Consider the following 27,357-nt stretch of genomic DNA (forward strand, 5'->3'; position numbering starts at 1 on the left):
ATGGGAGTAGTAGTGTGGTGTAAGGGGAAGGATGGGAGTAGTAGTGTGGTATAAGGGGCAGGATGGGAGTAGTAGTGTGGTGTAAGGAACAGGTTGGGAGTAGTAGTGTGGTGGAGGTTTGGAGTTGTAGTGCAGTGTATGGGGCAGGATGGGAGTAGTAGTGTGGTGTAAGGGGCAGGATGGGAGTAGTAGTGTGGTCTAGGGGGTAGGATGGGAGTAGTAGTGTGGTGTAAGGGGCAGGATGGGAGTAGTAGTGTGGTGTAAGGGGCAGGATGGGAGTAGTAGTGTGGTGCAGGGGGTAGGCTGGGACTAGTAGTGTGGTGTACAGGGTCGGATGGGAGTAGTAGTGTGTTGCAAGGGGTAGTATGGGAGTAGTAGTGTGGTGTAAGGGGCAGGATGGGAGTAGTAGTGTGGTAAAGGGGCAGGATGGGAGTAGTAGTGTGGTGTAGGGGCAGAATGGGAGTAGTAGTGTGTTGTAAGGGGTCGGATGGGAGTAGTAGTGTGGTGCAAGGGGCAGGATGGAAGTAGTAGTGTGGTGTAAGGGGCAGGATGGGACTAGTAGTGTGGTGTAGTGGGTAGGATGGGATTAGTAGTGTGGTGTAGGGGGAAGGATGGGAGTAGTAGTGTTGTGTAAGGGGCAGGATGGGGGTAGTAGTGTGGTGTAGGGGGTAGGATGGGAGTAATAGTGTGGTGCAAGGGGCAGGATGGGAGTAGTGGTGTGGTGTAAGTGGCAGGATGGGAGTAGTAGTGTGGTGTAGGAGGTAGGATGGTAGTAGTAGTGAAGTGTAAGGGGCAGGATGGGAGTAGTAGTTTGGGGAAGGATGGGAGTTGTAGTGAAGTGTAGGAGGCAGGATGGAAGTAGTGGTGTGGTGGGAATAAGCGGGCAGGATAGGAGTAGATCACCTCAGCTCACTGCATCTCATGGGCCCTGGCCGCTGTCCATTTCTCTGCACTCCACTGACAGCAGCCCCTGCTATCTGTGTCCCGCTACTCCATCCCAGCTGCACAGCTTCACACAGCCCGCCTCCCTGGCTCATCTCCCGCAGCATCCAGGCCTGGCTCCAACCATCCCACTGAGAAAAGGGAGCTGACGGTGGGCAGCACAGGCTGAGGAAGGGACGGAACACCACACATTCATCTTGGAGCCCAGAGCTTCTGGTTTGTGTTCCATAGCGGAACGCCAATCCTGAAGCACAGCACCAATGAATTGACTTTAAGCCAACAGTGTTAATCATCCTCAAAGTTTAAGATGTCATCATCAACATCATCACCCTCATCTCTATTGTAAATATCATTACACAGTATTAGCTCATCCTCTCTGAAATCCACCGTAACAGCAAAGGTATTCTTTGAGTTTCTAGTTCATTTTGAAGAATATCAGATTGTGCATATTTATTGGAAATAGCCTCCTATTCCAACTGCTGACATTTTCAGCTGTGCTAAACATGCTTTCTGAAAACAAACTGGATATTGGGTAGCTACAGTAAACCACACTGTATCTATTTGTACAAGGATCAGCAAATTGCCTTTTTTCCTGCCAGTATTCAAAGAGACTATGTGATCATTAAATTAATCCTCCACCGTTCATTTGTTTGTTACTGTATCGGATTGAAAACATGGTACAGGTGTCAAAAAATGTGATGTCATAATGTATCACTCTGGAGCACTGAGATGGCTCATCATCATCAGTGGGTTTCTTGTCAAAGATAATTTTTTCCTGGCATTGGCAATTGCAGGAGAAATTGAAGCAAGAGATGTTGTGTCATGTGCCACTTGAGTTGACAACTTGCTCCCAAGGATCTCTTTACATTTCACATTTTAAGATCTGTGTCAGATAGAAAGAAATCCATGAAATAGGACTTAAACATAGGTTTTCAATTTATAGTAATCCAATTGCAAGATGTTGTAAACCCTTGGGTCCTAGTATAGCAAATAAAGAACTTGATCTATAAGTCCAACATACTTAGCTGAATCAAATAATTGTATATTCTTCTTTAGTTTCTCTAGCTGCTTTTTCAGTAGTTTAATTAAGGGTATGACCTGTATCAGGCTGGCAGTGTATGAACTCACTTCAAAGGTAACAATTTCAAATGGATTCAAAGCTGTAGATTGCATTAAACTGAGAGTATTCTCTCATATGCTGAAGATGGTAAATTGTCCTCCCTCTCCCTATTTCATTACTTGATGTGTCTGTCATGATGCTGTTGCTGTTTCACCAGTCACCAGCTGATTAATACCTTTTGCTTCAGCTGGTGGCATGGCACATGTCATTTATTTTGCAGCTGTTGCAATGTTCTACATGAACTAGCTGAAAATGTCCAGAAATGTAATGGGATATAGACAGTATTTTCTACATGGACCTGTCCTTAGGAAATTCTGAGCCACCATGTTTTTTGTTTACACAACCATGCTAATATTCAGCCAGTTGTAATGTTCGTACAATGTTACTTGCATCATCAGAAATGACTGAGAAGAGATCCACCGGCATCAACAGAGCAGTAATTACAGGGACTGACAAGAGATGAGTGCCTAACCCCCAGGACTGCTAGAGAGACTTCATTCCAATGGTGAAGGACACCATTGCAAGTACACTTTTAATTTGATCCCCATATGCTAACAGAGGGTACATCGGAGTTTAGATAGAAACTGAGTGTCTTCATTGGAAATTATATCTAAAAGGAAAACATGTAGATAAAATATATTTTGTACAAACTGAGTTGGCAAGGTTGCAGCACATGTTGTTCCTTAACTAGTATAAAATGTACCATCTTGGAAAACACAGTTGGCCATTTCACAGATGGTGCCATCATCTAAAAAGGTGAGAGTTTTAAAATAATACATAGACAAATGTTACCAAAGTTTCTCAGGTTTAGGAATATGTAATAAAGGGCCTAGAGGTTTTTGAGAAGAAGTCTTATGTAGTGCACAAATTGAACATGCTGATAAATAGTCCCTAAGAGCCTGTGGTATAAAATCCCACCAATAGTTTCTAGATAAAAGTTTCAGAGGATTTCTGATTCCAGGATGTCCAATAAATTGGGAAATGTGAACCCAGAAAATAAATTTGATGCAGATTTTTAGGTTCACTAGGACTTTCTTTGTTTGATGAATCAAATGGCTGACAAGTCATCTGCCTTTGTGTTCTTCCTGCCTGGATGGAAAGTAATCATCAAGTATATTTAAAAATTAATTAATATGGTGTATCAGTATGGTGCTGTCAAAAAGCTGCTGGTTCAAATTGAGGTAGTCAGCCCCCCACATGGTTGTATACAAGAAAAAAGTGGTTGAACCACACTAAAGACATATAAAAATCAATTATATGACAAAATAAGAATACAAATGGTAAAATAAAATTTATCTATAGTCCTGTTCCTATAGCATCCTCCAAATGATAGATGGAATATTCCTTTAAAAGTTTTGAATATCCAGCAAAATTATGGTTACCAACTTGCAGTGGGTAGGGTTCTTAAGATTGGTAAGAAAAAAGGGTGGTGTTCACTAATTGCACCAAATGGCAGCTTAAGTGGAATACCCTAAGGGGAGAGTATCTGATTTGCTGAATAATAAGTCAGAAAAAGGAAAAATTAAGGGTATAACACCCTTGCACCAGTTGTGAATGATATCAGAATAATACTTATCTTAGATATATCAGTGATATCTTTTTCTTTTAATCTTTCATCTTTGAGGATTGGTGAGGTGTATTAGGTCATAACATGTAAAAAATAGAATACAATCTAGTGCAGATAGTCAAAAAAACTTACACAATAATAATGGAACAAATAAGAATGTGATGAATGTTTTCACCTAATGGCAAGCTTCAAAGAGCATACCTTCTGAAATAAATTGGCTACTATGCACCAAACATTAGCATATAACACATTTATTATGCAAAACAAACATTAATTGGTTAAAAAACATGAACTGTTAAAAACACCCAAGAATGTAAATTGGGCTTCTTTAAACAAACATCAGGTACATCATCACAGATAAAGTTGGCCTCCTACCAGAAACCGGTCAAATAGATGCATATAATGACTGAGTAGATGTTTCTAACCCGGGTGGAAACCTCAGCTATTAGTTATCATCTGTCTCACACCAGCTCTGGAAAGGTCCTATGATGTCCCTTAAGATCAGTGGAATAATCTCATGCAAAGATGTTCGGGTCCCTTAAAGTTGGTTTGGCATGGCTGGATACTCTTGGATTGAACAGTAATAGTCCACTTGTTTTTGTGAAGGTGAATGCTTGGAGGTCTGGTTCAGGCTTTGATAGATCCATTGAACAGCCCATTGGATCAGAGAAATTCAGGGTGTAATTATACCTTATGTGTTTTTCTGAGTCCCTTAAAGATGTGGGGGGCACAGCAAAATGTGCTAGATTTATTCACTCCCCAAATTTTAACACATTAGGATAAAATACTGAAATACTTAGGAATGGGGATTATGTAATTGTTTTTACAATTTTTTTTTTTACAATTTTTTTTTTTTTATTTGTCATGCAATTGCTTTTTACATTTTTATTTTATATATTAAATATGTATGTTAAAAATCCATTCCATCTGCTGTATTTGAATAATCATTCTTCCACAAAAGCACTGTTTCTATTGTATTAACTGTTGTTATGTGTCTTAATGATTGACTACCCATGGTAATAAACAGCTGCTGTGAAAATGCAGTCCTGTGTAGTGCCTGAATAGAAATACTTGTTATTTTCTTACTTCCTTGATTATCAGGTATATATTTGAGAAATAGAGTGACACTCTAGCCTTGCATAAATTAAGACAGTGATTAAGACATTGCACAGTTCACAAATACAACAGGTTTTTATGATCAGTAAAAATGGAGATAGGAAAATGTGTCTTTGTTCTTGCAGCCCTAACTTTATGGCTATTGATTCCTTAGCTACATTTTTTCCACAAGAGATGATTTCCTGGAGAATAACACACAAAGGTGAAATACTCCAGTGGGATGGCTTTGAGTTTTGGAGAGATTTCTCTCTTCTCACTTCTAAAAATCAGATGAGATCGCAAACTCAAACAACTCACCTTCAGGCAAACTCGGAAGTACTTTTCATGAAAAAGATGCAACTCAGGTATTTACCAAGATCAAGATTTCAATGTTGGGTGAGATTGAAGCAAACTCACAGAGAAATTGAAGTTTAAAACATTCCACCTCCTGAGCTGTGAGTTTTGCAGAAACATACACAGATTAGTGTGATTTGTGTACGTTTCTGCATGTGTACCTAATATAAATCGTATTTATATCAAAAAAAGATGTAGGGTCCCCTCCCCAAAAGCATATTTAGCCCTGGACTGCTCAGTCAGTCCTGGTTCCTAAAATTATGGCAAACAAAATGAGTAGGGTTCCCCAATAATTTAGGAATGAGCACCTTTCTGCAGGGCCAGTACTGGTTTTAAGTATAGGGGGAAAAATGTGTAGGGGTCCCCCTATATTTAAAACCAGCACCGGATCCAAACTGACCTAAGTTTAAAGCCCCATTTCCCAAAACCCCAGGCTTATGTGGAAGCCGGGGGATCTTCCCCGCACCCCTGGAGCAGTGGGTACAGTGCCTCCACTGTAAAATAATTAGTGAATTAAACACCTCCCCTGAGACCCCAGCTTGGGCTGACCGGCTTGGGCTGTTAATGCTATGGATAAATTGAATGTGGTGCAACCTTGGGCACCAAAAAAACACCAATCAGCAGCAAATAAATGATATGGTAATATCCAATAATAACCTAACAAGAACAATATAAACAATTATGTAATCATTGACTTGCGCTAGTGTAATGAATATTCACATAAAAAGGTACTTCCCTTCGTAATCTGTTTTCCTATCATAGGTCTTCCATATTCACTCCAGATGTATATTCCATATAACATTAACACATAATTGTTTATATTGTTCTCGTTAATGCTATGGCCCAGGAGACCCGGTGACATGGTCTCCTGGCTGTGTCAGGGGGAGAACCCTACATCATTATTTTTAAAGATGTAACCCTTGTTTAACAGGGAGACCACACAAGCAGACTTCACATATCTCACTGATATGTGCAGGCTGCTTGCTCGGGAGAGTTTTGCAGAGAGAAAACAAAGCAATCTTGGGTGAGTAATCTCATCTAAACTTGATACTCTGGGGAGAAATCACTATCTGCTTCACCATCGGCCAACTCTCTTTCAGCTAAACTCACTTCTTAGTAAATTTGCGAGTTTAAAAACGGGAAAATCACCCTAGTTTCGGTGATGCTAATCGAGTTTAAAAAAAAAAAAAACTTGATCAGACTTGATTCTTAAGAAACACTGTTACTTTTTCCAGTTGATTGTAGCAAGTTGTTTTATGTCTTTCCATTCCAGAATCCATTTGTTGACCTGTACTGGGTAAAACCTTGTTTCTATTAGCTGCAATGGATTGAGAAAAGATTCAGATACAGTATCATCCAGATGATCACAAATTTATATAGCAGATCTTTGAAGATTTAATTAATGAAGCAGTGGAATGCTGCTAAAATGTTGCTTAGGTAAAGTACTAATTGTGACCATGTTTTTGTTTTAAAATGTGGTTTTCAGCTCATCTCCAGTCATTAAAAGCTTGAGGTTGTACACTACATGGAGGCCTGATTTATGTGTCTCTTAGTTGATCAAAAAGCTCTAACGTCAGATGAAGGGAATATTTGTTCTTGATGGTAATATTATTAAGACCACTGTATGGCCAATACAATGAATTTTCCCATTGTTTTTCAATGTCTAGCCCTGAAGTGGAAAATGATGGTCTAATGATTCTCTGTCCATGATTTTAAAATATACATTTGGACATGGCCTGGAATCTGGTCTATGAGGCAATCCCATATTTTTGGTGGTAATTTGTCTTCTTTATTGTCTAGAAATATCACATGTAAATGCCACAATTAAATATGTGTATTTCTTTGATCACTTTGTGTTCTCATCATTCGCAACCTGTTCAGAGACAAACGGGCAGCTGAATGCATATTACAGCTTTTTTTATCAAGGGACAGTTTATGGCTGGTGTCATAAATACTTGCCCTATATCTTTGATTACTAATATGTAAATAGTTGATCAATTTTGATTGATTGTAAATTGATCAAAATAGATTAAAATCGGCCTTTAGTATATAAGCCCCTTAGTCTCAAGGCTTGCCTGAGGAAGCATATACACGTTGCAGCCAATTTGAGGTTGCTATTTTCCCATTCACCCCTGCATTTCTTATTTTCAATTTCAAAATATGAAACAAAGTATTAATTGAGAACAAAAAAAAACTATATGTTAATTGCAATGTTTTATGTATTAAGGTTAGTAGTTTTTTACGTTATATGTATTGTCTCTACTTAAATTGAGAGGACCATCCCTAATTGTACATTCTTTTTTTCTAGGAATGCTCTGGCACTCAAGGTTATTTAAGTCATTATGTCTCTCTGTATTGCGATAACAAGATATTATTCCGCTACTATTGAACCGACGGACATCAGGATTGTAAATGAATGTCCTCGGCGAATAACACATTTATAAAGGGTGTGAATTATCATGAAGGTTTTTATTTTGTCCTCTTCATCCTGCTTGACAGAATACACTACAGTATGTTATTTTTCTGTAACCCTTTCTGAGTATTCTGAGGAACATCTAATAGAAAGGTTTGAAAGCCACTAGTGTAGGGATGGGCAATAAGCGACCCCTCCAGATGTTGTAAAACTACACATCCCTGTATGCAATGCCACAGTTTTGCTATTTGGCCATGTTAAAAAAGTTGCAATGCATGCTGGGATTTGTAGTTCAACAACAGCTGGAGGGATGGTTTTTGCCCACCCTGCACTAGTGCAATCTGAAATCACTGACAGATAACAGTGCAATATTTCCCAAGACTCAATTACATACAAGAATCGGTGAGCATACATCATATTGAGTGTATATATTGAGTGTACACTATATTTGTTTTCCTTGGTAATTCAACCGATCTTGAGACTAAAGGTTGGAGATATGCTTGTACAACCTCCACTAAATCACATTATTTGGGTTATGATAACTACCATTGACTAAAGGTCTAATTGTAGCTTTGTAGGGAGAATTGAATGCTTCCTATTTGGAGTCAGCTGCTCCTGAAACAAACTTAGTGGTTGCAGAATTTGGGAAATAATAGTGAGTATTTAAGATAACAGTGAGATAAAAGGGAGTGTAATCTTTGTTTTTTTTATAGACCAGGTGGTTGTTGTTTTTTTATTAACCCTTTGTCACACCTACATCATACAGGCTCAATTGAGTGCTTTTCATGACAAGTTATTGACAGCTGTAAGAGATTGGTGTTGGAGTTGGAGAGCACTACTGCTCATATTCCATTCTTAGGATCCTACAGGATGGCTTCAAATTGACAGTATTACTGTGCATGCACTGCACCATCTTAGGTGTTAGAGTGCCACAGTGAAGACAGAAATCTTCCACTTAGCTCCAGAGAGACCTGAGACTACTGCCATTCCACTAAGCATCAATTGACCATTGCATACACTCCTCAACAAAGCATTGTAAGTGAGCATGCAAACTACAAACTAATGGAGAAAGCAAAATGTATGCTGAAAATTCAGGCCTAGACAAGCTGTGTCCAGAACAGTTTACCTGAAAAAGAATTTTCTGATATTTGTCTTGAAAAAAAAAACACCTATTGAAGTGTGGTCAAAAGAAAACCAAATGTTTAGCATTTCAGAACTGGAAGTATGGCATATGTGCATATACCAAAAGAACGTAGATACAAGCTAGATACAAAATCTATGAAGTGCATCATGTTTAGCTACTGTCATGAATGTAAAGGCTACAGGTTATGGTATACAAGTACCAGAAAGCTTGTCAAGTAAAGAGATGTCATGTTTAAAGAAACAGCACAAATCACAAAAAAATGGAATATGAAAGGAAGAGCAAGTACAGTATTTGTCACTGGATATGCCAGCAGCTGGTTACATATCTAAAGCAGAGACTACCAGCATGGACATTCAACCATAAAAAATAACTTTTGCAAGATCAAATTTAGAGAAACCACCTAAAAGATAATGTAAGGGATTTACAAATATTGCATTCAGTTAAGCACAGTATTCAAGAAGCACAGTCAAGAGATGATTGTTGTGAATTGAAGTCAGCAAAAGACAAGGAAATGAAGCAATTGATGTCACTGATACATGGACAGTGTTCTGCAGTAAGATGACAAGAGAATTGCACCCTACTAAGCCCAGTTAGTAGCAATAAGTTACAGCCAGAAAATGTGCATGTGTATGTCTTGCTTTTGGTGGGTCAAGAAGAACACAGAAAAGTAAAAGAGTTGCTCAGACAAAAAATCTAAATGAAAGACCTGGGTCCAGCACATTACTACACTTACAGTACTTGGCCTGAGAATTAGTCAAGATCTAGAAATAGTTATTGTAACAACTCATGGATGGGTAGTGGACACAAGCCTGTACTTTAGGATTGACAAGACCCATGTATGGAGTCTAACATACCAGCTGTATTCAACGGGGATCCCTCCAAAAAGGTTTGGGATTAGCTGTGTCCTACGTGAAGGTTGCAGCCCTCTGATTAGCTTCCCTAGTACAGGTGCAGGTATACACTGGAGTGTAGAGAAGTACATCGAATGGGGTACAAGCATAGTTGATAAGCTGGGTCAGAAGCATTACCAGGGATCAGAGGAAAACTGAGTGAAGCTAAGGTCAGAAAAAAGAAGAACCCATCATAAGTAATGGAACACTGGAGCAAGGTTTAGGGCCCTCTACTCTGGAAGGGAAGTACTCCCAGGGGCTTCCTTCTTAGGAGGGGTTTTCTTTGCCACCTAATGGATTTTGAATTTTAGCACATTTGGCCCTTTAAGATCTGCACAGAGTGGCGTGCATGGCCTTATTAGAGCTGCCAATGCAGTCTGACCAGGAAGCAGCTTGCTGCAGCTGGTAGGAGGGAGAAATCATTGCTGAGTCCACAGCAACTGATTGTTAGTGGGACTCACTGCAGCAGGTGCAGGCGCCTCCTGCCTGTTACCCTGCATAGTTCCAAGAGTCAAGTGCTACTGGACCCAGGGTCCAGCATGAAGTGACATTTATATATTTTGACCAACAGACCTACATCAAAAGTATACTTTACAAATATGGGATGTCAGATGCCCAACTAATAGGTACGCCTATCACTAAAGGCACAAAATTAACCAAAGATGTTTTGCCTAAAAGAAAGAAGGCCAAAGACTTGAAGAACATCCTTTATCAGAGAGCGATTAAGCACTTAATGTATGCAAATATTGGGACTTTTTCAGATATTATGCATGTGATTATGCATGTGGTGAGCAAATTCAGTCCATTTCCCACCAAGCCAGGAATACAGCAATGGACATATGTCAAAAGAATCCTAAATCACCTAAGAGGGACACCTTCTGTTAGTACCAGATCTGGGAACTCTACATTTGATTCATTCTGTGATGCAGATGGACGGTGGATGAGGATGACTGTCATTCTTACACAGTATACATGTCCCTACTAGAAGGTACAGCAGTGAGCTGGGCAAGTAGGAAACAACCCACAGTGGCACTATCTATTACTGAGGCAGAATACGTGGCATTGACCGAATAGGCCAAGGAGGCCTTACATCTCAAGGAGATTTTGCATGTGTTGAGTATAGAATAGACCACAGGTTCTCAAACTCGGTCCTCAGGATCCCAAACAGTGCATGTTTTTCAGGTCTAGTCACAGAATCACAAATGAGATATTAGCTCCACCTGTGGATCTTGTAAAATGTGTCTGGAGTAATGGCTACACCTCTACACCAGCTGGGTGAACTGTGAAATGTGAACTGTTTGGGGTCCTGAGGACCGAGTTTTGAGAGCCACTGGAATAGACCATCAACATTGAGTGTGATAATAGAGGTTATATGATTTAACACCTATTACCAAACACCCCTGTACTTCAGCCAGGAATTTGTAGAGAATTAATCTATAGATGTAGTTTATATAGGCAGTAAACAGAATTTTGTAGATATACCTACAAAAGGTGTTACATTACACTTGCTTGTCATGTTTCTAACAAAATGTGGACTAGAAGTTACTTGAAATGTTGATACTTTCTTATTAGTGGTACTCAATTTTTACAGGTTGCCATGTGAAAGCATGTGTAACATGTAGAAGCTTGTTGTAAGAGGCTTGTTGGAGTTGGAGAGCATACACCATACTTAGGTTCCTACAGGGAGACTTCAAATCCCTAACCAAGATGGCTACTGACCTTATTACTGTGCATGCGAGGAGCCATCTTTTCACTGTGTTAGAGTGCCACAGTGGAAGATGGACGTCTCTACTTAGCTCCAGAGAGACCTGTGACTACCACCATTCCACATTACCAGAAAGCTGTTACCACCACTAAAAAGCATGGTACTACTTGCATCCTGCACCGCTACCAAGATACTGTACAGTTACCAACTGGTGACCATCCATGCAACAAGTGCTATTTATACATAACTGTGAATATGGCTGTATAATCACAACCCTTCTAAATAAAAATCCTCACTGGTTAAATACTGGGCTGTTCATTGTCTCAGGGCATTCACTAGTGTGTACACTCACTCTGCCATACCACTGCTACCTGTACATACATATTCCAACAATTGGAATCTCTTAGAACCAGGTTTGTGATAATGAAAGGCTTTTTCATGGCAACAATTATGGCAAGTGGAACACTAAGCAAGAATTTCCCTTGTATGCCAACACAAGTCACGTGCATGGAATTATAGCCATGGTACTCCCAAAATATGAGGGCTGATGTATTTGGGAGCTTCATAGAATAAATACATTTGGATTGAAGGACTCTCACTTGCATATTCATAAGCCCCATATGCACTAGATAAGACCTATTGGAGATCCTACCTTCATCTATATCAATGACTAAAAAATAAAAAAATCACTGTGACACCAAAAGCCTAAAGCTTGATAACTCCTTTGGGAGTAGTAAGAGTCATGGATGTCATAACATTTCATAAAGGTGACCATGAATGGAAGGAAAAGAGATAAATGTAGTCAATTATGGTTCAGGATTTTTTGGACAATTGCCCACTACTGTAAGTACCTAGTACACTTTAAGCAAACTAAGATGCAAATTTGTGGAAATAATATCACAAAAGAGGAAAAAGTAGCAAGATTGAGAAAGAAGTAATCAGTATGTGTAAACGGACAGGTTAGTGACATGTACCATTCATCATTATGCTTTATCTGTGACATTATACTAATTATTTTGCAATGAAACAAAATCCTAACCCTTTTACCTAGTACACAATATGGGAGCTAATATGTAAAATTGAGGAAAAAGTGCACAGTTGCAGTAGGTATCTCATACTTTATGGCACAAAAAGGATAGGTGTATGAGGACACACCTGTACATGGCCTGGGCATGCATAATACAGAAAGAGCATATTTGTCAAGCAAGTTCCTAATTTTTCAGGGGATTACTTGGAATTCCCAAGGTACATTGGCTATTTAGGTTTAACTGTGTGTGCTGCACAGTGGGGAGGCAATATAAGGTAGCCCTACAGTGTTCCTATAGTTTCTGAACTATTTCATGAAACAAATGTCAACCTGGAAACTCCTTGAAGACAAGTTAATCCTTTACTTTTTCAGCAAGTCCTTGTGGACACTAAGACATCATTATTTCATTTTAACTCTGAAGTCCAGTTTTCTGACTGCCGTAGAGGAAACCAAGCTGGGTTTATCAAAGATTTTGTGGAAGGCAGCACAGAAGGCAGAACAATCATACTGTATTATAGCATTGCATTCTCACAAGGTGGAAGCCCAATATAAAGCTTGACTGACAAAGGAAAATGATAAATGCCACCTTCATAGGGACTACTGTAGTTCAAATTGTATAGAAGACTGATTCAGCATTGGTAGACTTTAGGATCCTTGTAGTATTTTGTGTGGTTTAGTTTCAGATGCAAAATTTCCAGGGACTACTGTAGTTCAAATTGTATAGAAAACAGATTAAATAAGCATTGGGAAACTTTAGGATCCTTCTAGTATTTTGTGTGGTTTAGTTGAGAATCAGACAATGCTACCTTGACCTACTGTATGTATCTGGAGGTAAAATGGCTTGGGTTCCAGACAGTGTCAAGTGTGTCAAGACAAAATGCAAGCCCATGGAGGCATTGGATGAATTTTGACAATATATGAAAAAATGATAAGCCACAGAATGTTGCTCATCATTTTTTATTAGTAATAGCTGTCTGATATCCATTGCCAAACTGATGTGTCCTCATACACCAATCATTGTTATGCCATGTAGTGCGGCAGGCCTGGCAAGTCTTATATACCATGCTTAGACACACCTTGGTGTAATCTGTCACAGCATAAAGTACAAAGATGTAGGAGAATCAAATACAACTTCCAACCACCAGATGTCACCTTTCCTAAACTATATGGTGCATGCAATGTAATGAAATCAAGCAGTGTTGCAGGAAGTCAGTTCCAAAGAAGCAATGTACTGTAAATGCATGTTGCCAACACTTCCTATGTTTTAATATGCAGGTTTTTGCTTCCTTTTCCAATGTTCTGTGACAATTTATATAAATATACTAGTGTTAGTTGAAGGGGGACTCCACAGTTTTCCTTTTAATTTTGCAAACGCCCTAGCAGCAATTGACACTTGTACATAACTTATGCTTTTACACAACACATTTTATACTGATAATGACACAGAGACAGTAATGGCATTTAAACTAGTCAGCCTTTCTTATTAAATATCAATCAATAAACAACTTTACTATGGTGGTGACTGAAAAAGAAACAGTAGCCATCAGAGATCAATGACTACCAATCAGATGACTAGAAAAACTTGCAAGGTCAATTGTCCACTCAGCAATTCCATAAGTCACATGAGCCTCCTCTATATCATCAAAGCCCAGTTAGCCAACCGAGGCTGCTCACCCTCAGTCGGGACAATCAGCCTAAATGTATAACAAAGGGGAAGTAATGTAATAATCAGCTCACTGACCCCTTGGCTGCCATTCTTTCTCACCATGTGAGGTACCAATCTGGAGACAAGCCCACCACCAAGAAACTTATTTTAAACTGTCTAAAACACCCAAAACACTCTCTAAAAATATACAAAACCCCAACTCTGACAAGTGGACCCCATCAGCGTAGAAAAGGTGAGAGTCAGTGTAATATATGCATTGTGACAGAACCACAGAGATAGCCAAAGCAACAAAACTGCCTGCCAACTAAGAGTTGACCTTCATCCTAGCCTTATCCACAACCACACCACCACCCCACTGCTGATGCAGAATGATAGACAATCAAACCATCCAGCACCAAGGCCACTACTGAGCAACCAACTCCAAGTCACAAACAATTGAGAACAGCAAGTCAAGTGATGACTGAGTCCCCAAATCATTCCCACTGAGGTGTATCATTAACAATGCGAGTGGCCCAAACTCCACAGTCAACCTATGCAGCCTAGGTGAAAAGTGACTCTCATTGCATAATTATCTGACCTAGTCACCTGACTATACAGACAAAGAGGATGAATGGACCAAAAAGGACATAGCAGCCCAGTAAACAAAGAAATGCCCTATGAAACACAGAGAGGGGGGGAACTTGGCTCCAGGTAAAAAAGTGTCTGGCGTACAAGATAAAATAAGTCTCCTAGTTATGAGGGCAAAACATACAAAATGCCTCGGGGTTCTCACTGAGAAAGGTGGCGAATGGCAACAGTGCTCCAGAGTCAAAACAAAAACACAGCATACAGTAACCGTAAAATTCCCCAGCAACAAATCAAAGAATATAGCACTTATATGCATTTGACTTCCAATGTCAGAGAGCCTGGATCTTGGACAGTAAAAATCTTCTAGAAGCAGTGGTAGTAGCAGTCTATCTGAAAAGAATGCGTATCAAAATCTGAAGGGGACAAACAGAAAGACTCATTGAAATGGGAATATAGTAGCTGGGGAGCCAACAAGATGCATCAACCAGGTGTCCTCAACTGACAGCCGAGCCAACACATACACCTGAGACAGGCACACTGGGCACAATGAACATGGGAGTGATATGATGCCTATGATCCTCAGGCACTGGAGACAAGTGCTCCCACCTCTTCATAGCCTGGGTAACAAAATAAACTCCTAGTAAAATCGTACTGGCCCCTCAAGCACAAAAATAAATAAATGCACCCCCCCATTGGGACATGATTTATCTGCTGAAAAAGTGCTACAAACAAAAGAAAGCAAACCTCATGTAGTGACTTACCTTGCTCACACTTGTGAGCCAATAATGCTTCCCATTGATTCCATGCTGTCTGGTAATATCTAAGGGTCACAGGAGCAATCAAGTAAACTACAACCCTCTCCAATCTGGTGAGATTATTATTATTATTATTATTATTATTATTATTATTATTATTATCCTTTATTTATATGGTGCCACAAGGGTTCCGCAGCGCCTTACATAGTACATAAACATAGTGCACAAACATAGTACATAGACATAGTACATAGACATAGTACATAGACAGTTGAGCAGAACAAGAAAACAGTGTCATACAGTTTAAGACAATGCAATACAAGTACATGGTATATAAACACTGCTGCAACAGAAGCAGAATGGCAAAAGTCACGGGTTAGGTGCTTTTGAGTATAGAGCAGATAATATAAGTAAAGAAAGGATAAGCACAAGAGGAAAGAGGGCCCTGCTCGTGAGAGCTTACATTCTAGAGGGGATGGGCAAACAGACAGGGGTGACATGGATGGGGTAGAAAGTGAGCATGGGACAGAGGGTTAGGATGACAGATGGCTGGATTCCTATTTCACAGTATGTGTGGAAGTCATTTGAATTAAGATTTATGCCACTGACATTCTACTTTAAGAGGCAGTTTTTGTAGGTGTCTGTGGAAAGCCATGGCTGTTATATCAGTTTACGTGAAGTCTGATGGGTAGCTGAAGCCACTTCATGAAGGGCTATTTAGAGAGTTTGGTTAACGTATAAACCAGCAGTCTCAGGTAAATGTAGAAATTGGTAAAAGTAGTTATTGTAAAGAGATGTTCAGATGTAAAATAATAAGTTGTGATCAAGTGTGAATTCTATAAGGCACATTTATTGATTTGGAGGGTGATGGGAGACATGTGAGGTTTGCAGGATATTTATTCCATAGTATATCCGCTGTCCGTGTGTGGGACCTGGATTTGGTGATATGTCACCAGATAATAAAAGCAGAAGAATGGAGAAGTAGATATAGGTGTATAAAAAATTTTTATAGTGACACAATGAGGCTGTAATAGTCAATTTTTGATGAAAAGAAATCGCATTAGTTTTTAGAGGAGGCGAGTGACTCAATAGGGCAGCAGTGTGCCCAGAGAGGGGAGATGCAGGGAGAGTTAGGGATGTTATATCCTTAGAGAAAATACAAAGGAGGGAGTTGAAAAAAAGAAATGTGTAGTACATGGTGAGTTTTAGGTTTGTTTTTTTTAGACAAATTTTAAAGTAATGGTAACTTAATCTGAAATTACCTTAGATGTTGGTCAATGTTTGTTCAACTGTTTGATTAACTGTTATGTAATCACACTTTGTGCATTTGACACTTGGTGTTTTTAACCCCAGCTGCAAACAGCCCCAGCTGCCCCTAGACTGAATATAAGGAGTGGTAACCCTTGATTAAGACAGGCTACAACTGACTCAATTGGCTTGCTGATCAAAGGAGATAACTTGCTCTGAGTTGGAGCAAAAACCAGGCAAGATATATACCATAAACTATGCTTCACTGACCAATACAGACTATACAGGAAGAGAAAAAAAAAATCTATGCAAGAGATACAGTCACATACATTTGAATCCACACACGATTGCAAGCATGAGGTTCTATGCAGAATATCGGTGCAATAAGCAAGATGAGACAGTCACATACATTTGAATCCACACACAATTGCAAGCATGAGGTTCTATGCAGAATATCGGTGCAATAAGCAAGATGAGACAGTCACATACCTGAGGGATGAAATGAAATAAACAGATGATTAGTCCATATTCATGCAGGATAAATGTTTGATTAACAGTTATGTAATCACACTTTGTGCATTTAACACTTGGTGTTTTTAACCCCAGCTGCAAACAGCCCCAGCTGCCCCTAGACTGAAAATAAGGAGTGGTAACCCTTGATTAAGACAGGCTACAACTGACTCAATTGGCTTGCTGATCAAAGGAGATAATTTGCTCTGAGTTGGAGCAAAAACCAGGCCAGATATATACCATAAACTATGCTTCACTGACCAATACAGACTATAAAGGAAGAGAAAAAAAAAATCTATGCAAGAGATACAGTCACATACATTTGAATCCACACACGATTGCAAGCATGAGGTTCTATGCAGAATATCGGTGCAATAAGCAAGATGAGACAGTCACATACATTTGAATCCACACACAATTGCAAGCATGAGGTTCTATGCAGAATATCGGTGCAATAAGCAAGATGAGACAGTCACATACATTTGAATCCACACACGATTGCAAGCATGAGGTTCTATGCAGAATATCGGTGCAATAAGCAAGATGAGACAGTCACATACCTGAGGGATGAAATGAAATAAACAGATGATTAGTCCATATTCATGCAGGATAAATGTTTGATTAACTGTTATGTAATCACACTTTGTGCATTTGACACTTGGTGTTTTTAACCCCAGCTGCAAACAGCCCCAGCTGCCCCTAGACTGAATATAAGGAGTGGTAACCCTTGATTAAGACAGGCTACAACTGACTCAATTGGCTTGCTGATCAAAGGAGATAACTTGCTCTGAGTTGGAGCAAAAACCAGGCCAGATATATACCATAAACTATGCTTCACTGACCAATACAGACTATACAGGAAGAGAAAAAAAAAACTATGCAAGAGATAAAGTCACATACATTTGAATCCACACACGATTGCAAGCATGAGGTTCTATGCAGAATATCGATGCAATAAGCAAGATGAGACAGTCACATACCTGAGGGATGAAATGAAATAAACAGATGATTAGTCCATATTCATGCAGGATAAATGTTTGATTAACTGTTATGTAATCACACTTTGTGCATTTAACACTTGGTGTTTTTAACCCCAGCTGCAAACAGCCCCAGCTGCCCCTAGACTGAATATAAGGAGTGGTAAACCTTGATTAAGACAGGCTACAACTGACTCAATTGGCTTGCTGATCAAAGGAGATAACTTGCTCTGAGTTGGAGCAAAAACCAGGCCAGATATATACCATAAACTATGCTTCACTGACCAATACAGACTATACAGGAAGAGAAAAAAAAAATCTATGCAAGAGATACAGTCACATACATTTGAATCCACACACGATTGCAAGCATGAGGTTCTATGCAGAATATCGGTGCAATAAGCAAGATGAGACACTCACATACATTTGAATCCACACACAATTGCAAGCATGAGGTTCTATGCAGAATATCGGTGCAATAAGCAAGATGAGACAGTCACATACATTTGAATCCACACACAATTGCAAGCATGAGGTTCTATGCAGAATATCGGTGCAATAAGCAAGATGAGACAGTCACATACATTTGAATCCACACACGATTACAAGCATGAGGTTCTATGCAGAATATCGGTGCAATAAGCAAGATGAGACAGTCACATACCTGAGGGATGAAATGAAATAAACAGATGATTAGTCCATATTCATGCAGGATAAATGTTTGATTAACTGTTATGTAATCACACTTTGTGCATTTAACACTTGGTGTTTTTAACCCCAGCTGCAAACAGCCCCAGCTGCCCCTAGACTGAATATAAGGAGTGGTAACCCTTGATTAAGACAGGCTACATCTGACTCAATTGGCTTGCTGATCAAAGGAGATAACTTGCTCTGAGTTGGAGCAAAAACCAGGCCAGATACATACCATAAACTATGCTTCACTGACCAATACAGACTATACAGGAAGAGAAAAAAAAAATCTATGCAAGAGATACAGTCACATACATTTGAATCCACACACGATTGCAAGCATGAGGTTCTATGCAGAATATCGGTGCAATAAGCAAGATGAGACAGTCACATACATTTGAATCCACACACAATTGCAAGCATGAGGTTCTATGCAGAATATCGGTGCAATAAGCAAGATGAGACAGTCACATACATTTGAATCCACACACGATTGCAAGCATGAGGTTCTATGCAGAATATCGGTGCAATAAGCAAGATGAGACCGTCACATACCTGAGGGATGAAATTAAATAAACAGATGATTAGTCCATATTCATGCAGGATAAATGTTTGATTAACTGTTATGTAATCACACTTTGTGCATTTAACACTTGGTGTTTTTAACCCCAGCTGCTAACAGCCCCAGCTGCCCCTAGACTGAATATAAGGAGTGGTAACCCTTGATTAAGACAGGCTACAACTGACTCAATTGGCTTGCTGATCAAAGGAGATAACTTGCTCTGAGTTGGACCAAAAACCAGGCCAGATATATACCATAAACTATGCTTCACTGACCAATACAGACTATACAGGAAGAGAAAAAAAGAATCTATGCAAGAGATACAGTCACATACATTTGAATCCACACACGATTGCAAGCATGAGGTTCTATGCAGAATATCGGTGCAATAAGCAAGTTGAGACAGTCACATACATTTGAATCCACACACGATTGCAAGCATGAGGTTCTATGCAGAATATCGCTGCAATAAGCAAGATGAGACAGTCACATACATTTGAATCCACACACGATTGCAAGCATGAGGTTCTATGCAGAATATCGGTGCAATAAGCAAGATGAGACAGTCACATACATTTGAATCCACACACGATTGCAAGCATGAGGTTCTATGCAGAATATCGGTGCAATAAGCAAGATGAGACAGTCACATACCTGAGGGATGAAATGAAATAAACAGATGATTAGTCCATATTCATGCAGGATAAATGTTTGATTAACTGTTATGTAATCACACTTTGTGCATTTAACACTTGGTGTTTTTAACCCCAGCTGCAAACAGCCCCAGCTGCCCCTAGACTGAATATAAGGCGTGGTAACCCTTGGTTAAGACAGGCTACAACTGACTCAATTGGCTTGCTGATCAAAGGAGATAACTTGCTCTGAGTTGGAGCAAAAACCAGGCCAGATATTTACCATAAACTATGCTTCACTGACCAATACAGACTATACAGGAAGAGAAAAAAAAAATCTATGCAAGAGATACAGTCACAAACATTTGAATCCACACACGATTGCAAGCATGAGGTTCTATGCAGAATATCGGTGCAATAAGCAAGATGAGACAGTCACATACATTAGAATCCACACACAATTGCAAGCATGAGCTTCTGCAGAATATCGGTGCAATAAGCAAGATGAGACAGTCACATACCTGAGGGATGAAATGAAATAAACAGATGATTAGTCCATATTCATGCAGGATAAATGTTTGATTAACTGTTATGTAATCACACTTTGTGCATTTAACACTTGGTGTTTTTAACCCCAGCTGCAAACAGCCCCAGCTGCCCCTAGACTGAATATAAGGAGTGGTAACCCTTGATTAAGACAGGCTACAACTGACTCAATTGGCTTGCTGATCAAAGGAGATAACTTGCTCTGAGTTGGAGCAAAAACCAGGCCAGATATATACCATAAACTATGCTTCACTGACCAATACAGACTATACAGGAAGAGAAAAAAAAAATCTATGCAAGAGATACAGTCACATACATTTGAATCCACACACGATTGCAAGCATGAGGTTCTATGCAGAATATCGGTGCAATAAGCAAGATGAGACAGTCACATACATTTGAATCCACACACGATTGCAAGCATGAGGTTCTATGCAGAATATCGGTGCAATAAGCAAGATGAGACAGTCACATACCTGAGGGATGAAATGAAATAAACAGATGATTAGTCCATATTCATGCAGGATAAATGTTTGATTAACTGTTATGTAATCACACTTTGTGCATTTAACACTTGGTGTTTTTAACCCCAGCTGCAAACAGCCCCAGCTGCCCCTAGACTGAATATAAGGAGTGGTAACCCTTGATTAAGACAGGCTACAACTGACTCAATTGGCTTGCTGATCAAAGGAGATAACTTGCTCTGAGTTGGAGCAAAAACCAGGCCAGATATATACCATAAACTATGCTTCACTGACCAATACAGACTATACAGGAAGAGAAAAAAAAAATCTATGCAAGAGATACAGTCACATACATTTGAATTCACACACGATTGCAAGCATGAGGTTCTATGCAGAATATCGGTGCAATAAGCAAAATGAGACAGTCACATACATTTGAATCCACACACGATTGCAAGCATGAGGTTCTATGCAGAATATCGGTGCAATAAGCAAGATGAGACAGTCACATACCTGAGGGATGAAATGAAATAAACAGATGATTAGTCCATATTCATGCAGGATAAATGTTTGATTAACTGTTATGTAATCACACTTTGTGCATTTAACACTTGGTGGTTTTAACCCCAGCTGCAAACAGCCCCAGCTGCCCCTAGACTGAATATAAGGAGTGGTAACCCTTGATTAAGACAGGCTACAACTGACTCAATAGGCTTGCTGATCAAAGGAGATAACTTGCTCTGTGTTGGAGCAAAAACCAGGCCAGATATATACCATAAACTATGCTTCACTGACCAATACAGACTATACAGGAAGAGAAAAAAAAAAAATCTATGCAAGAGATACAGTCACATACATTTGAGTCAACACACGATTGCAAGCATGAGGTTCTATGCAGAATATCGGTGCAATAAGCAAGATGAGACAGTCACATACATTTGAATCCACACACGATTGCAAGCATGAGGTTCTATGCAGAATATCGGTGCAATAAGCAAGATGAGACAGTCACATACATTTGAATCCACACACGATTGCAAGCATGAGGTTCTATGCAGAATATCGGTGCAATAAGCAAGATGAGACAGTCACATACATTTGAATCCACACACGATTGCAAGCATGAGGTTCTATGCAGAATATCGGTGCAATAAGCAAGATGAGACAGTCACATACATTTGAATCCACACACGATTGCAAGCATGAGGTTCTATGTAGAATATCGGTGCAATAAGCAAGATGAGACAGTCACATACCTGAATGATGAAATGAAATAAACAGATGATTAGTCCATATTCATGCAGGATAAATGTTTGATTAACTGTTATGTAATCACACTTTGTGCATTTAACACTTGGTGTTTTTAACCCCAGCTGCAAACAGCCTCAGCTGCCCCTAGACTGAATATAAGGAGTGGTAACCCTTGATAAAGACTGGCTACAACTGACTCAATTGGCTTGCTGATCAAAGGAGATAACTTGAAATGAGTTGGAGAAAAAACCAGGCCAGATATATACCATAAACTATGCTTCACTGACCAATACAGACTATACAGGAAGAGAAAAAAAAAAATCTAAGCAAGAGATACAGTCACATACATTTGAATCCACACACGATTGCAAGCATGAGGTTCTATGCAGAATATCGGTGCAATAAGCAAGATGAGACAGTCACATACATTTGAATCCACACACGATTGCAAGCATGAGGTTCTATGCAGAATATCGGTGCAATAAGCAAGATGAGACAGTCACATACCTGAGGGATGAAATGAAATAAACAGATGATTAGTCCATATTCATGCAGGATAAATGTTTGATTAACTGTTATGTAATCACACTTTGTGCATTTAACACTTGGTGTTTTTAACCCCAGCTGCAAACAGCCCCAGCTGCCACTAGACTGAATATAAGGAGTGGTAACCCTTGATTAAAACAGGCTACAACTGACTCAATTGGCTTGCTGATCAAAGGAGATAACTTGCTCTGAGTTGGAGCAAAAACCAGGCCAGATATATACCATAAACTATGCTTCACTGACCAATACAGACTATACAGGAAAATAAAAAAAAAAATCTATGCAAGAGATACAGTCACATACATTTGAATCCACACACGATTGCAAGCATGAGGTTCTATGCAGAATATCTGTGAAATAAGCAAGATGAGACAGTCACATACATTTGAATCCACACACGATTGCAAGCATGAGGTTCTATGCAGAATATCGGTGCAATAAGCAAGATGAGACAGTCACATACATTTGAATCCACACACGATTGCAAGCATGAAGTTCTATGCAGATTATCGGTGCAATAAGCAAGATGAAACTGTCACATACATTTGAATCCACACACGATTGCAAGCATGAGGTTCTATGCAGAATATCGGTGCAATAAGCAAGATGAGACAGTCACATACCTGAGGGATGAAATGAAATAAACAGATGATTAGTCCATATTCATGCAGGATAAATGTTTGATTAACTGTTATGTAATCACACTTTGTGCATTTAACACTTGGTGTTTTTAACCCCAGCTGCAAACAGCCCCAGCTGCCCCTAGACTGAATATAAGGAGTGGTAACCCTTGATTAAGACAGGCTACAACTGACTCAATTGGCTTGCTGATCAAAGGAGATAACTTGCTCTGAGTTGGAGCAAAAACCAGGCCAGATATATACCATAAACTATGCTTCACTGACCAATACAGACTATACAGGAAGAGAAAAAAAAAATCTATGCAAGAGATACAGTCACATACATTTGAATCCACACACGATTGCAAGCATGAGGTTCTATGCAGAATATCGGTGCAATAAGCAAGATGAGACAGTCACATACATTTGAATCCACACACAATTGCAAGCATGAGGTTCTATGCAGAATATCGGTGCAATAAGCAAGATGAGACAGTCACATACCTGAGGGATGAAATTAAATAAACAGATGATTAGCTCATATTCATGCAGGATAAATGTTTGATTAACTGTTATGTAATCACACTTTGTGCATTTAACACTAGGTGTTTTTAACCCCAGCTGCAAACAGCCCCAGCTGCCCCTAGACTGAATATAAGGAGTGGTAACCCTTGATTAAGACAGGCTACAACTGACTCTATTGGCTTGCTGATCAAAGGAGATAACTTGCTCTGAGTTGGAGCAAAAACCAGGCCAGATATATACCATAAACTATGCTTCATTGACCAATACAGACTATACAGGAAGAGAAAAAAAAAATCTATGCAAGAGATACAGTCACATACATTTGAATCCACACACGATTGCAAGCATGAGGTTCTATGCAGAATATCGGTGCAATAAGCAAGATGAGACAGTCACATACCTGAGGGATGAAATGAAATAAACAGATGATTAGTCCATATTCATGCAGGATAAATGTTTGATTAACTGTTATGTAATCACACTTTGTGCATTTAACACTTGGTGTTTTTAACCCCAGCTGCAAACAGCCCCAGCTGCCCCTAGACTGAATATAAGGAGTGGTAACCCTTGATTAAGACAGGCTACAACTGACTCAATTGGCTTGCTGATCAAAGGAGATAACTTGCTCTGAGTTGGAGCAAAAACCAGGCCAGATATATACCATAAACTATGCTTCACTGACCAATACAGACTATACAGGAAGAGAAAAAAAAATCTATGCAAGAGATACAGTCACATACATTTGAATCCACACACGATTGCAAGCATGAGGTTCTATGCAGAATATCGGTGCAATAAGCAAGATGAGACAGTCACATACATTTGAATCCACACACGATTGCAAGCATGAGGTTCTATGCAGAATATCGGTGCAATAAGCAAGATGAGACAGTCACATACCTGAGGGATGAAATGAAATAAATAGATGATTAGTCCATATTCATGCAGGATAAATGTTTGATTAACTGTTATGTAATCACACTTTGTGCATTTGACACTTGGTGTTTTTAACCCCAGCTGCAAACAGCCCCAGCTGCCCCAAGATGAAACATAAACAGTGAGAGGGGCATTAGTCACCAACCAAGGCAGCAACAGGAGTGAGGGACCTAGACTGTGACCACTGAAGGTGTGACAGAGCATCAGCAATCAAATTCTGCTCCCCAGGGACATGATGCACCACAAAAAGAGATGTTACATTCCGGGCACCAAAGCACCAACTGTGTTAAAAGCCAAAAAACCCACATTCATTAAGACTGTTGCTGGGTATAAGCCAAAATTATCACTCAAGAAGATGATGTGGTGGTCACGCAAACCCTCCCCCCACAGTTTCGTGGACACCATGATAAGGAAAATCTCAAGTTAAAATTTTTTCTTGATGAGCCCACCAGACACCTACTCCACCAACCAAGAACCTTCCAAGTATACCCCAAGACCCGTGGCACCTGCTGCAACTGAAAATAAGACAAGAAAAGGGTGTGCCAGAATTGCAAACAATTAAACTAAACCAGAAACGAATTCCAAACCATAAGGTCCTGTCATACCTCTGCAGACAATCTAATAAAATGGTGAGGTTTATACACATCTGCAGTCGCACGCAACAATTTCCTGCAGAAAACCCTATCAAACTTCTTTAATGGCAAATGGCAACAGCAAGCAGTGTTGTCAATTTCTATGCCCAGATAAGAAAGATGAGTTCAGGGACCCTCTGTCATATCTGCAGCAATAGTAACCCCAAATTCCATGAAACAGGCATGAACGGAAAACAGCAAAGGCTCACAACATAGGGAAACCGATGGACCAATGCAGAGAAAGTTGTCCAAGTAATGCGCTATGCCAACTCACCAGAGCCAGCTGCAACACACCAATGTAATAACAAGATGAAATGTTTAAAAAAGGCATAGGAGCAACCCATGAGCAAACAATGATAAATATAGTATCTGTCCTCTAGGTGGAAACCCATGAACTGGAAAGAGCCCGGATGCAAGGGCAAATAAAAAAATTGATTCCACATGAAACGATTGCACCATCTCCAGGGTATCATCAAATGATTGATAATACACCCTAGAAATGTCATCTGGTATGAAGTCATTCACAAATTACCTTCCAGGTAAGACATATGCTGAATCAGGCAATATTTCCCGTGCACCTTCTTAGGAACGCCACAGACGACAGGACCAAGTTGGGAAAAGGTGTAACAGGAAAAGGCCCAATCATCTAACCCAGGCCAACCTCCTGCATCACTTTGTCCTTGAAAATGTATGCCAATTTCAAAGCCAACTAGCCCAGAAACCAGGACTCGGAACTCCTTTGAAAAACCCTGCAGCAAAAAACTCAGTGTCACCGTGCATTCGGTACTACTCCAGCCATTTAGTGAGAGCAGGAACCCACACAGGAGATGGAGCCTTACTTAGCTCCCCCTGTACTTGCAGGCTTAGAGCCGGGAGCAGAGGACGGGACTTTGAGTCAATTACAGGTGGGGTGGGAGGCACCGCAGCAGAGACAGAGGTGATAAAAATTACACCAAGCTCCTGCTGCTCAATAGTTATTATTAAATGCATAGCAATGTCTTTTACCTGGGCCAGATTATGACACTCAAGGAGCAGCAGAAGCTGCAACAGCAACCAAATGTGTACATGAGACTTCACCCTGAACATGAGATTGCTGGGTGACCTCCATCCACACCTCTATATCTCACCACTCAAAAGACAACATCTGTTCTGTTTATGAAGGAACTCCTCATCATAACGATGCTATACCGGGCCCCAAGTGGAATGGGAAAATGCATTGAATCAGTGCAAGTAGTGCACCACATTGATGGCCTTTCCTGGGTGTGTCTTCAAGTAACATGCAGCAAACATAGAAAAACCATGCAACCAACCAATATAGGAGTGGAGCAGGTCCTCCCCCACTTCCCCTCTCTTTTTATCTGCTGCAGGAGACAAGCATTCTTTAGATGTGAGTGCAAAAATATCCACATACTTGCTCCTATGAATAAGTTCCCACATGCATGGATGCAAACTCCGTGCTACATCACCAGGACTAGTGAATGATTCCTCACTAGAACTACGTTGGCTACAACAACCCTGCCTGTGAGAGCGTTGGGTGGACCTGCTACTATGAGCCTTACTATGCCGGCACCTGGATTATTGGCATCCTAGAGCTATCCATAGTGGAAGGCAATGTAAAGTGCTCACCTGATGACTCATATGATGAGTCACCACATGCCGGGGAAGAAAAACAACCACCAGAGAGATCCCTAGAATCGCCAGTACAGAAAAATCTGAAAAATATGACAAATATTAGGCCCAACTGACCCTTGGAGCCAAGGAGCTGTCACAAAATAATTAAAAAATTATTTAATTTATAAAATAAAGAAAAACTGTAGGGCCCTCCTCCTACTAAGCTTTATCAGCCCTAGCATTTTTGCCTATGCTGGTATGGGAAAATGTGGGGTCCCCATGCATTTACTAGAACTAGGCTTAATCAACCATAGCTAGTGGAACTATAGAAGGGTAACCCGCAGTGTTGGGGTCTCCCACCA

Source organism: Taudactylus pleione, unplaced genomic scaffold (assembly GCF_031769625.1).
Source record: "Taudactylus pleione unplaced genomic scaffold, aTauple2 ptg000005l, whole genome shotgun sequence".
Classification (NCBI taxonomy): domain Eukaryota; kingdom Metazoa; phylum Chordata; class Amphibia; order Anura; family Myobatrachidae; genus Taudactylus; species Taudactylus pleione.